Source organism: Colobus angolensis, unplaced genomic scaffold (assembly GCF_000951035.1).
Source record: "Colobus angolensis palliatus isolate OR3802 unplaced genomic scaffold, Cang.pa_1.0 Scaffold6, whole genome shotgun sequence".
Taxonomy (NCBI): Eukaryota; Metazoa; Chordata; class Mammalia; order Primates; family Cercopithecidae; genus Colobus; species Colobus angolensis.
The window spans coordinates 6,844,667-6,857,576 of record NW_012119598.1 but is presented as its reverse complement, the minus strand read 5'-3'; the positions used below and the strand labels follow the sequence as shown (position 1 = coordinate 6,857,576).

General features: G+C 39.8%; 1 pseudogene across 1 annotated transcript in view; it reads left to right on the top strand.

The window, feature by feature from the left end:
* LOC105526790 overlaps window positions 1-12,910 on the top strand; it is a 37,702-nt pseudogene that overhangs the window by 17,981 nt on the left and 6,811 nt on the right. Inside the window, exon 2 of the transcript XR_001004146.1 lies at window positions 11,087-11,116. The product of XR_001004146.1 is annotated as an snRNA-activating protein complex subunit 5 pseudogene (transcript). The remainder of the gene's footprint in view (window positions 1-11,086; window positions 11,117-12,910) is intronic.

Genomic DNA, 12,910 nt, shown 5'->3' with positions numbered 1-12,910 from the left:
GAGAAATGAGCTCATTTTTTAACTGAGTGATTGAGCAATAGATCTGGGCTTGGATTTCATTGATGTGGTTCTCATCTCTATCACTACACTACCCTGAAACTGTTCTCCCCAAAGTCACCAAAGATTAGGGTGATCATGCATCTCAGTTTGCCTGAGATGGTTCCAGTGTATATCTGCTACCTGAGCATAAATATGGATAAACCCTGCTGTAGTTATCCTTGAAGATGACCCTCAATTAATTATCCTAGTCTCTAGTCTCCAATTGTTCAAACTCTTCTGGGACCCCTTCCAGATTGAGTAGGGCCAACATGAGTAACCACTTCAGCCTTGCTCTCTCAGGTTGCCTGACCCAGGGGAAGACAGTTACCATGTTGTTAGAACACTCAAGCTGTCTGTGGGATGCCTGCGTGGTGAGGCACGGAAGCCCTTGCCAACAACTGGTACTAACTTTCCAGCCATGTAACAGAGTCACCTTGGAAACAGATCTCACAGCCCCAGTGAAGCCTTTAGATGACTGGAATCCCAGCCAATATCTGGCTGCCATCTCATGAGAGGTGCTGAGCGAGAACCTGTACCAAATTCCAAATTCCAGACCCATCTAAACTGTAGGAGACAAAAATGTTTGCTGTGTTAACACAGCACTGAGCTTTGAGGATAATGTTATACAGAAATAAATTACTAATACATATTCTCTTTCACTCTTAAAAGTGTCCCAGTTTAGAAAATAAACTAATTGTTCACCGACAAATGACCTCCATGTTGACAATGCTAGTCTTCAATTCTCCGTCAACCGCTACACTCATTTTCCTCAATGTGTCAAAAGCATTCGGTACAGCTGGTCACTGCCTTCTCTGTAACACAATTTCTTCACTGTGCTTTCAGAATAGTAGTTTCACAGGCGCTCTTACTTAGGGCTTTTTTTCCCCCCTGAAACACACTCTCATCCTTTCTTTAGCCCTAGATGCTGCAGGTCTCCAGGATCCTTCAGAAGTCCTCAGAACTTTTCTGTTATCTGTTTAATATTAATGCTTAGTGCCCCATTGATTTCACTTAGTCCAACGAACTTATAAGATAAACACTCCCAATGTTAAATCACTGGTCCAGATGTCTTCCTATGCTCCAATCCTGTGTGATCAGCTGCCTAGTCAGTACCTCCACTGGATGTTTAAGACGCATCTGAAATCAGCATGTCCATAACCAAAGTTCTGATCTTGCTCCATAAGCCTTCTTCCCCTTAGACTTTCACATTCCAATTAAAGATAGCTAGCAGTACTTCTAAAGTTTCTCAGGCTAAAATTCCTGGAGTCATCCTTAACTGCTTTTCCCTCCCACCTCGCATCCAACACAAAGCAAATTCTGAGTCCAAGCATGCTCTCCAACCCCTCTACTACTACTAAACTTACCCAAGTTACCATCACCTTTTGCCTGCCCCCAAATATCTCCCCCTTGGCACCCTTCGGTCTATTCGCTACACCCCCAAGCCAGTCTGTGATGATTCTACAACCAAGATCAGATTATGCTGTCCCTCTGTGCAACCCCTACAATGGCTTCTTAACTAACTCAAAAGACAACCCCAAGCCCTTCCCAAGGTCTGCAAGACTCTATGAAATCCAGCTCCTTCACTACCTGACTTCATTTCCTCCACATTCATCTTGACTGTACCACACTCACTTCCTAGGGGTGGACTGAAGATGTCAGGTGCAATCCTACATCAGGGCCTTTGTACGTGTAGGTCCCTCCACTGGGATGCTCCTCCCCCAGATATCCATTTGTCCACCTCACTTTATTCAGTGTCAGCCCAAATACCACCTTGTCAGAGTGGCCCTTGATGATCACTATATAAAAGTGATCTCTACCATCACTTTCTGTCTGCATATTGTCCTTTGTTTTTGTTTTTCTTCTTGATAATAGTCACCACTAGCTGATGGAGTTGAAAAAATATATATATATACACACACACGTGTGTGTGTGTGTGTGTGTATCCTTCCCCAATTTTCTCCCTCTAGAATGTGAACTTCTTGAGAGAAGGACTGTTGTTCATTGCAAGCCTGTTGACAAAAGTCCTTGTGGGACATGGAAAGGACAAGATGCCACCAACATGGGTGCTGGCACCTTCTGCCACCACGGGAAATGGCCCCAATGGCTTCAGCTTCCTGAGTCAATGGCAGCCTGGCCATGGTCCTCCATATTTTTAGCCCATTTCCTATTTCCCATTTAGAAAAAATAAAGCAACTGCAGCTCACTACCAGTGCTCATTTAATTTACATAAACATGCCCTTTGAGGCTGAAGCAAATCTGACTGATTTGCAATGTGAAAATAAAATATAAAAACCCTTCATGGAATTATTTCTAAACAGAACTTGTCTCTAATCCTAATGTAACACAAAGGTGCATGATGTTACATTAAGATTAGAGACAAGAATATTCTCAGACAAACAAGAAATAGGTTAACAGGTGCACGACCAGCCTTGGAGCAATTTGATGGGCACCATCAGAGGAGCAGTGTGACTGCTGGGCACTGACCTCAGCAGAGCTGGTTGGGTACAGCTAAGGGTAGGGATCATCCCCAAAGAAAATGGGACAAGGAAAGAAGAGCAGTGGATGTCTCTTAGAGTCAACAGCACTGGCACTCAGAATGCAAGTGAGACCATCTCTGGGAGAGCCCAGAACCCTTCACCACATTATCAGCTCCTCACAGAAGGGCTCATTACTATCCTGCTCACAGCTGTATTCCTCCTACCATGACTGGCACATATTAATGGTGGCTCATAGCTGCTCGTTGAGTTTATCAATGGTTCTGCATGAAGAGTTTGAGGAAGGCCAGAAGTTTATCAGAGAGTGGAGGGATGGAGACCCAGGAGTATTGACCTATGATTGTTGAAATGCTATTTTTATCATCAGATAGATTTGGTCAGGAGCCTACAGGAACACTAGGAAGATACTTATAAAATATTCCCCTTCTTTAAAATCTCTCCCTTTGTGGAGTCATTAATCATAGAATTTCCAACCTGACGCTCCACTTTGTGGGTCTGTCATCACAATTAGGGTTTCCAGCTCATTGCCCTAGTTGTTCTTAACCTCTAAATTATGTTTTATACCTTTTTCTTCTGCTGCCATCCTGGGTTTTGCTGGCAGTAAAAATAAAATTGCCCCACTATCTTTCTTAAAACGATGTGAAATTTTCTGTTGCTCACTGGGTTAGTAGTTGACTCATGCTGCAGGAAATCTGGAAATTGAAGATATGATAGGTAGTTAAGCCCCAGATCTCTCAAATAAACTCCTTCCCCTTCTCCATTATTCCTTCCTTAACTGTTTACTGTCAATTATGTGCCAAGCAATATGTAAAACATTATGATTGTAGTAAAAAAGATATCCAATTTGTTTTTAAAATATTTTTGAAAAGTAAAAACAAAAGGCTGAACCATGATGCTGGAATAAACCAATTGTTGTTGAGCTTAGACTCTGAAAAATTTCTCTGCTTTTACCGTGTGTGTGTCTGAAGGTGGATATTGTTATGCAAGGAAGAGAAGTGAATATACAGGAAATGAGATCCTTAAAGAGGTTGCCATCCAGATGTTAAATCAAAGAGATTATGATTCATTCAACCAAGTCATACTTTTGAAGGCCTGTCCAAGTCGTGGTGCCTTTGAGGTTTCGCCTGTTACTATTCAGAACTTGGTATGTGCTATTCCATGTAAATGTTATGCAATGATTCAAAAATGAATACCAGGTTGAAAGATGTTATAACAGTCCCTTGTTTCAATGAAATCTACCTTTGTGAGCAGAGGTGACCAAAAAGACCACACTGCATGACCAGCAGCCCGCAAACCAGACTGGGCTAAGTGCTGCTGCTATTTCTAGAGCTTCTGCTGTTCAAAGCACTGCTTGGGTCCAGCCAGATTGCCATACTTTCTTGATACATGTCCCACGGTTGCTTCATTTGTTGTTCATTTCTCTTAGGGCTTACAGTAGGTTATTGTTTGAGGTGGCATATCTGTACATCTTAATAAAATATTTTTGGTTCCACATTTTCCACTCAAGTTCCCTGTAGCCATGATGAACACCTGGCATCCTTTGGACAGCTTTCCATAACTACATAATAATGAGCCAGTTTTTACCATCCATATTAGATATGGCTAGAGTGACTATTTTCTGAAGCAAAATTATGCCGAGCATTTGCCAAATATCAGATGAACTTAAAGCCCTAGAGGTATCTAAGAAAGTCCAAGGGAAGTGTTGTTGTTCTAGACTTACTTCAAAAGATGCTGGACGATGGCGTACACGTTCAGCCTTTGTAGACATATGGAGTGAACAGAGCCTCACCGTTAGTTTGCCCCACACACAACAGGGTAAATTCCTACTCCTTTGTCAATTAGGAATTTTCCAGGCAATGTGTTTACGTCTTGGGTAAATACATTACTTTCATCAGTGTAACTTAACTATAAAGTATTTTTAGAGGATCAGATTATTTGAGTATGGCTGTGATAAGTCTCTCCTTAAATGGACCTTAACAAAGTAGGAAGAAAACGTTACCAGACATTTTAGACTAATGATGTTTTCTTTTTTTCAGGTGGGTTATTCAGAGTTGAATAGCAATTACTTAAAGCTAGTAACATAGGAACATTTTCTGTAATACTGTAATAATGTTTATTTATATTTTTTCATTCTATAACATTCAGCATGTGACAAAGGAATTAGAGAAAAGACTAGTCAAATTTGGAGCCATGCAATTAATGAAATCTGTATGTTTGAAGAATCATTTTATATAACCCCATGCTTTTGATATTTCCTAGAACATCTTAGATTGAGGTCATTGTGCATTATTAACAGAGTCCTGGTTAATAATGTACAATGACCTTAATTCAACATGTTTTCAATGAATGACTGACCTTCATGCTTATAACATCCTGACTATGCTTACAAATATTTTTCTAAATTGCTGGTCTGTTTGCAGATGCATTATCAGTGGCATGCAAAAAATAAGATTATGCCTCTTTTAGGATTCTCTTTCTTGTAAAGTCCTATCATTGCTGCATTAAGATAGGTATGGGAAAGTGTAGGCAAAGTCACATATAGTGACATGCATTGGATAAAAATTATAAACTTCAGCCACCTGACTCTTTCACTCAAAAACATAATGTGGCTCTCCTTTATATCTTTTTTTAATGATTTGCATAGCTTTCCGTTGTATGTATGTGCTATAATTTATTTTAATAAACCTCAACTAATTGACAGCTGGATTGTTTCCTAGTTTGTAATTCATAAACCATGATACAATTAACACCCAGGGAAACATGTCTTTGTGTACTTTGACAAATATTTCTATAGAATAAGTTCCTAGAAGGGAAATTTCTGGTTCAAAGGAAATGTACACTTAAGCTATGATTGGTATTGCTAAAAAATTATTTGTTTCAAAATTCTTGCCAATTCTGAGAATCGGCAGTTTCAATTTTTGCCAATTTGATGTGTCAAAAACCTTATTGTTGTTTTGATTTGCATTTATTTGATTAGTAAAGAGTCTGAATATCTTTTCATATATTTACTAGCCATTTTTATTTCCTCATTTGAAACTGCCTATTCATGAGCTTTGTTCATGGTTGTGTTGGACTGTTCTTTTTCTCGTTAAGTTATACAAGCTCCTTGTGTATTACAGGAAAAAAAACTCTATTTTAGTACATATGTTGCGTCCATTCTCATACTAATTACATATTGATTACAGCAAAGTATTTTTCTATTGTACACTATTATTAAAGTTGCCCTCACTTTGATTCTCTGGCAAGGTCTATAAATTTTATGAGCAATTTTATTACAGACATTTGTTTAAATATCATTATCAAAAAAGAGTGAGAAACATTGCCTAAATATAGAAAAAATGAAGAAATATACAGAACTTTTTAACTAAACCTACAAGGTTTAATGTCTCTAAAGATAAAACTTTTTATTTTTCCAGAAGATTCTTGAAGTCTAGAAATTCTTGGAGATGAAAAGTCTTGCATCACTCATGGAGACACTTCAGCCATGAGAGAGAGACCGATCTGTATACCCTTAGAACACAGCGTTATTGACTCCAGCAAGAGTAGTGTATTGTAGAAAGAACATAGGTCATTTAGACATTCTAGTTCATCATTCATCACCATGTGCCCTGGTTTACCAGAGCATCCAAACTTCCTTTTCTGTGAAGTGCATGCAATTATACCTGACCTGAATGTAGGGTTACTGTGGTCATTAAATGAGGTTCACTATGTAAAATGTCTATACATAGTAGATGCTCAGCAAACACTCCTGTTCCCAATCCCACAAGTTATTTCATGAAAAAATTGTACCTATAGCTACTCAACTGTGACAGGAACATTTAAAATGTAAAATCACCAAGCCAGTAAATATAAAGGTTCGGCTCCTTCTTGAAATACTCAGTTGCTGAGGTTTCTCACAAGTAAGTCAAGATACACTTGATTTTCTAGAATGAGGTAGAAACTATATTCTCTTCAAGATGGCTCATAGCCTCTGTACATTTTGAATATCTAATGTTAATGTTAATGTTAGTTTAAATATCTAATCTAATGTTTAAATATCTAACTGATGCTTACTAGGGAAAGCAAGTGCTGCATAACAAACGTTAGGTTCCATAAGCCATGTGAGTAAACTGAGAATCTGGTCATAGTCCAAGAAGTGGATCAGGTATATGACTTGGTGTATGACTGATTCCTTATACGTCTACTTTGGGTATATGACTGATTCCTTATATGTCTACTTTGGCAGGGAAGATCTCAAATACTTTTAGACAATAGTCTTCTTGGGGAGAAAAGTATGGCACCTGCAGTTAGTCATGTCGATAGTACGCATTCTTGATCTCACATGATGAAAAGGGCACTTCAACTCTGTGGTCTTTCTCCCTCCAAAACCATAGCCCCCATCTACTCATGAGGAAAACTTTAGACAAATCCCAACTGAGGGGCATTCTACACAATATCTGACCAGTGCTTCTCAAAACTGTCAGGGTCATCAAAACTAAGAAAGTCCAAGAAACTCTCCCCAGAGGAGCCTGAGGAGATTCAGTGACTAAACATAATGTGGTAGCCTGGATGGGGTTGTGGGACCCAAAAAGGACATTAGGCAAAACCTTAGGAAATCTGAATAAAGTATGACTTCAGTTAATACTAATGGATTACTATTGGTTTGTTAATTATAACAAAAGTACTGGACCAATGTAAGATGTTAATAATAGGGAAACTGGGTATGTGGGCATATGGGAACTCTCTGTTCTGCCTTCACAATTTTCTTATAAATCTAAAACTGTTCTGAAATGAAGAGTTTATTTTTTAAAAAAATAGCTCCTTGCCTCCCCATCTATTCCACTGTCATTTAGTACATCAAAAAGCCAAAAATAAAAGTTCTCCAATACTTCTGGAAAAATAGTGTGCTTTCAAAGAGGTTAAAGTCTCAACGTCGCATATCAGCATTTAATTTTCTCCAAATGTGTCTCAGATACTGGTCTCTTCTTGTCTGGGTTGCCCACTGTTTTGGGGGCCTATGTCAAGCTGGGACACTAGTGGATGCTCGATAAATAATTAAGAATTGGTAGAGTGATGAGAGAATTAGGTCTTTGGTAAGTAAATTCTGAATTCTGGCCAAACCTGTCCATGTCATGACGTGGCTCTATTTTACAAGAAGCCAGCCTACAGACCAGCTGTGGGACAACACCCAGGGTTGGCTTGCGTGTGTGTGCACAGCCACTCTCCTCACGTTCAGTTCTCACACAGCAACACATCAGTTCTGGACAGAGGGTACAAGATTAAAAACTGAGAGTTGATCTTTGCACAGTGTCCATGGCAGACCCCTTCTCCCCAAATTGTGGTTGGGTACTACATGGTCTTAAATACAACCAGTTCAGGCAGAAATCACTGATACAACATTTAAAAAAACAAAACAAACAAACAAAAACACATCATTTCTTAGTCAGAGTGTTAGGAATTTCCCAGTATTTTATTTAAACTAATGAACCAAAGCATTTATCAGACTGAGTAATTGACTAATGCAAATTTGCATGTTCAAATGGATGCCTATTCCGACTCAATTTGGCATGTTCTTCATCTATACACTCCAGAGTGCTGTACTATTTGCAGAGCATGTGGAATATAGAGAAATCTCAAGTTCATTTCTCATGTGTGTGTGAGCGTGCTGATGTGTGCATGTGTTCGTGTAATGTTGGTTACTAATAAATTTCAGCCAGGGGAAGGAAAGGAGTGAAATATCTTATATTTAGCAGCCTTTCCAATCGATTTTAAATGAAATTGTTGCTTAGCGTTTTCTTTATGTCAATAATGAAAAATGGTGGGGGTGATGAATGAGTCTTGACTTTCCACATCCCAAGGATGGTAACAGAAGGCACTCAGCAGGGCTGCCCACTCCTGTTGTTAATTAAAGTATTTTCACATTCTCCAGGGTGTAATGCACTCTGGGCATTGAGCCCCAGAGAGACTTGTGCAGTCTAATAATCACACATTCGAATAAATGCAGTAGGGGTCCACCAGGGAACAGATCGCTTCTCCACCCTCATTAATGTCCGCAACACTCTGCAAATATCTGAAATGCACTGGCTCCATTTCTTATGAATAATAAATATTAGTCAGGCTCCTAGTTGCTCAGTGGCTCAAGGCAAGGCAGACATCCACCTGCTCAGCAGTGACATTTGCAGCTCAGAGCTTGCTTTATTGCATTCACCAAGTGGTTCTTGCCAAAGCAGATTTCCTTGGATTTGTTACACCCTTTGTCTGGATTGCACTGTAATTCTCGTTTGCTGGCACTGTTAAGGCATTTGTCTGCGTATGAAATATGAAGAGTTTTACAAAGCTGATGTTGAACTGTCAGAAGGTATATCTGCACACCCCGAAATCGTCTTGAGGACCTCGAACCTCAGAAAAACAGGACACACTTTAAATATTCGACATCCTTCCAAACTGCTGCTAAACTAAATTGAACGTAAGCCTCCTGAATACTTCAAATTTTAGTTGAAAGAAAGTTGGGGCAATTTTACTTCAGAGAAGCATATAAGTCCAAAAACTCAGGGTAGGAACTAGCTGATGGAAATAACACTAGGGATGTAGAAGATCTGGACTCCTATTTCAGTTTTAATAACACAAACACAACACAGCTTGATGAGAATAACAGGTTACATTTTATTGTATATTGTATTTCACAAAGGGCTACATATGTATATAAACCACATTTAATCCTCACAACAGCTTATATGAAAGATAAAGTTATTTTTCAAAAAATAACAAAATTAAAGTTCAATGAAGTTAAAGGATTAGCCCAGACCACACAGTACCTGGCAGAGTTTGCCCTTAAACCCAGGTCTTCTTACTCCGAGGATTTTCACTGTTAAAACAGTGCTTTATATTGGATGGCAATTTATATATTTCAGCCTTTTGCCTCAGGGAATGTTGACACTCCATCTTTGTTTTTTTTTTTTTTTTGAGACGGAGTCTCACTCTGTCGCCCAGGCTGGAGTGCAGTGGCCGGATCTCAGCTCACTGCAAGCTCCGTCTCCCGGGTTCACGCCATTCTCCTGCCTCAGCCTCCCGAGTAGCTGGGACTACAGGCGCCCGCCATCTCTCCCGGCTAGTTTTTTGTATTTTAGTAGAGACGGGGTTTCACTGTGTTAGCCAGGATGGTCTCGATCTCCTGACCTTGTGATCCGCCCGTCTCAGCCTCCCAAAGTGCTGGGATTACAGGCTTGAGCCACCGTGCCCGGCCTCCATCTTTGTTTTGTAAAGAAATCTGTATTATATCTGTGGCACAGAAAGACTTAACATTCTTTGATGTGTATTTGGTTGGCTGCAAAATAGCCTGGCTGCTCTAAACTAAAAAGGAAGTTAACAAGATATCGAAATTGGCTGTCATTTATTTAGCAGTAGCTTGAGTTGAATTAATTAGTAATAGCTGAGGTGGTCATAGTGATATGACATTCCTTAATACGTGAAAGACCATCAGCTTAGGATCAAGCACATGGATACAGAAGAAGAGGAGGAGGAAGAGGTTCCTGCTCCTTTTCCTCCCATTCTTCCTCCTAAAACAGGTATAGTTGGGAAATGTGATCCTGACAATTTATGTAATATTTTGTACTCTATAAGGCACTTTTGTGGTTGGTGGTATTATTTAAGTCTCTCAAAAGCCATCATCAATAGGTAGATATCACCACAATTTGTGGGCAAAACTAACCACTTGGAAAAGTCTTACTTCCTTTCTCCTTTCCCTACAAGTCTACTGACTTGTCTGAGGGCAAATGTTTAGTGTTCAAGGCATGCTTTGAAATCAGCACTTCTTTTCCAGTCTCTCCAATTTTTCACTAACACTTCCTTCTTCTTTATTAACACTACCTTCTCACTCATGGCTGTGCAGAGACTCCCTAAATTATACTCATAGCTTGAGTGCACAAAAACATTAGTTTATAATACTCATCAGGGAAACACAGATGCAAAGAATATTGTACTCATCTGTCAGTAGAGCAAAGTGGCCTCCATGTACCTCTGCTGTCCCTGCCTTCTTGCTAGGGTTGCCAGATAAAATACCAGAAGCTCACTTAAATTTGAGTGATTGTTTTAGTATAAATATGTTCCACGGTATATGTGGGACATACATATGTCTTGACATATATACATATTTATTGACAATTGTCAATAACTTGACAATTATTTATTGCTTATCTGAAATGTAAAGCATTGGGGTCTGTAGTAAAATGGTGAGCACTCTCGACTCTGAAATTTGACTTTAACTTCCTGAATTTATATTCGCTAACTTGGGCAGCCCCATGGGGGTATGGGCTCTGCTTACCTCTGGGCTACTCTGGACACCAGTGTCATTTCTCTTTACATCTTTCTGGGAGATCATGGGCATTGTCAAATATCATCAGAACAATGACTCTTTTTGAAATATGCCAGGAGACACTGTGGAGGAAAGAATTTATAAACTATAAAAGCCTTCCCAGCGCTGTGTGTCACCTCATTTCCATGGTGGCATTTTTGCTCCATGAGGCTCATTCAGAGAAGGAGGGTGATGAGGGCACCAGCTCTCAACCTGTCTTCAGTTTCAAAATCTCATTCTCACTCGTCTCAAAGTGTCCTTAAGATACTCCACAAGCAAATGCTATTTCTATGAGAAAATAGGCAAACCCTTGAATCATTGAATATCTTTGACTACAATCTACATTCAAATAATGTTAAGAAGCAGTGTCAATGGAGAAGTTAACACATGAGTAAAACTCCCTAAAAAAGAACAAAATAAATAAAAGCAGATAAAAATAGCCCAAAAGGTCAGTGATGGTCAGTAATAACTAGTTGATAACAGGCTTCACAAGGTGATGTCTAGAATTTTATAACAGGTAAATAATGAGACATTTATACCTATAAGGTAGACAGACAGACAGACAGACACACACACACACACACACACACACACACATTTGTTCTTTGTATTATCTGGTAGCATGTTTTTTTAAAAAGTCATCTGGATTTAGATTATTTCTATTTTCATCTCTAGTAAATAAATACATAGCTTAAATAATATCTTGTGAAAGAAGATTTCTTCTGACTTTTCACACGATTTAATATGAAATTACACCACAGTTAACTTTCTTTGCAGTGTTGACAAATTCGTTCTCCACAACTCTCCTCATCCAAAGTCTGAGGCCTTGCAAAGCTGAATGTGAATGGTCAGAGGTGTAGATGCACATCCCTCAAATCATTTTAGAGAGTTTGTGGCCTGGAAAAATGCCCAGGGAAAATTTTTATGTACTACCAAACTGCCCAACTAAGCCTTACTAAATTCTCCCTCGCAGGTCCCTCTCAGGTGAGAGTGAGCTTGGATAGGGTGCTGGAATGGAACATGACTACAAGATCAGGAGCCGGAGGGGCAGTCTGAACCCTGCTTCATTACATGCTAGTTGTGCACCCTGGAGCATGTTACCCAACCTGCCCAGGCACAGTTTCCCCATCTGTAAAGTGGGAGTGGCAGTGGGGGGAGCAGCTGTAGCATTGGGTTGTTTTGAAGGTTAAGTTAAATGAGTTATCATTTATAAAGAGCTTGGGACAGTGTACATAGAAATCGTTATGTAAGTGTTAATTAAATAAAATACACATGCATACATGTGCATATATGCACACACCTATATCTGTGTAATATATATTAAAATATATTGTAAATATTTATTATTATATTATAAATATATGTAGTACACCTAAATTATATTGAACATACCATACATTACATCTTACATTATGTCTGACGTTTTCATCATAGTATATACTACATGTATACATATATATATATATTTTTTTTTCTTTTAATGAAGCCCAGAACCCAGTGTAACAAGGGAGTCCTGCATTCCTCAGGCATTTTTGGCTCAGTGAGCACCTTCAAGGAAGTCCTTCTCAGCACCTGGAGGACAGAGAGAGATAAGGAAAAATCCCCTGAGGGGAAAACCGTGTCTGAAGGTGAGGTCTGAACTCCCCACACTTTGGAAGGACGTGGCATTTGCACCAACAGGGCACTGTGCCTCCCTCACAGGCTGGTGCACCCTGATAGGTCTCAGGACGCCCCACTCAGAGTGAACACAGACTGCATGCTGGCACTCCTCCTCCTTTCCCAGCAAATGAGCAGGTTCCACAGCCTCTGCCAAGAGATCTGCTCACATCAGGGGCCGCAGGCAACCCCTTCGATGCTGAAAATTCTGGAGACTCCCACAGTCTCCAGCCTGTAGGTCCTTCTGTCACTGACAGGAAGAGACTCCACTCGCTGCTCAGACACCTGTGCAGAAATGAAGTCACGGGGTCACTTATGTGAGAAAGTAGTCATGGACTGCCGCTGCTGCCCGGGGTTACTGTGCACGGTGTGTGCGCGTGTGTGTGTGATA